The sequence below is a fragment of the Dermacentor variabilis genome, chromosome 1 (assembly GCF_050947875.1).
Source record: "Dermacentor variabilis isolate Ectoservices chromosome 1, ASM5094787v1, whole genome shotgun sequence".
Taxonomy (NCBI): domain Eukaryota; kingdom Metazoa; phylum Arthropoda; class Arachnida; order Ixodida; family Ixodidae; genus Dermacentor; species Dermacentor variabilis.
Genome location: NC_134568.1, coordinates 200,679,667 through 200,680,042, shown reverse-complemented (window position 1 = coordinate 200,680,042; position 376 = coordinate 200,679,667). Strand labels below are relative to the sequence as shown.

The window sequence follows — 376 nt, the reverse complement described above, 5'->3', positions numbered from 1 at the left end:
AGGCAACATTCAGCAATAACCATTCTGCTAACCCGTGCCACCTGCAGTGCAGGTATGCAAGCGCTGACGGTAAGCGAAACCTCTACAACGCCCCAAAGCTTATTTCATACATTCTCCCAATGTCATACGGGTGTGCTGGCAGGCTTCATGGTTTGACATGCTTGCGCTGGTATATAGAGTCATGCGTTCTCTTTTTTAATTTGCAGTCTATGAGCTCTGTATATCACACGCAAAATCATAAGGTCCTCGTTTTAAGATAGAATCGTATAGTATAAGCTACATTTTCCCATACCACGCCTGAACACAGTGGATAACAATATGTCCTCAAAAAATGTTTTCCACAATTTAATCAGCGCCAGCGAAAGTGTTTTGCCTA

The 376-nt window shown here is 43.1% G+C and overlaps 1 long non-coding RNA gene across 1 annotated transcript in view; it reads left to right on the top strand.

The window, feature by feature from the left end:
* LOC142572694 (uncharacterized) overlaps positions 1-38 on the top strand; it is a 44,381-nt gene extending 44,343 nt beyond the window's left edge. The window contains exon 3 of the long non-coding RNA XR_012826126.1: positions 1-38. This exon is cut by the window's left edge and continues 11 nt beyond it. This is a non-coding gene — a long non-coding RNA (uncharacterized LOC142572694).
* Positions 39-376: the final 338 nt, after the last annotated feature.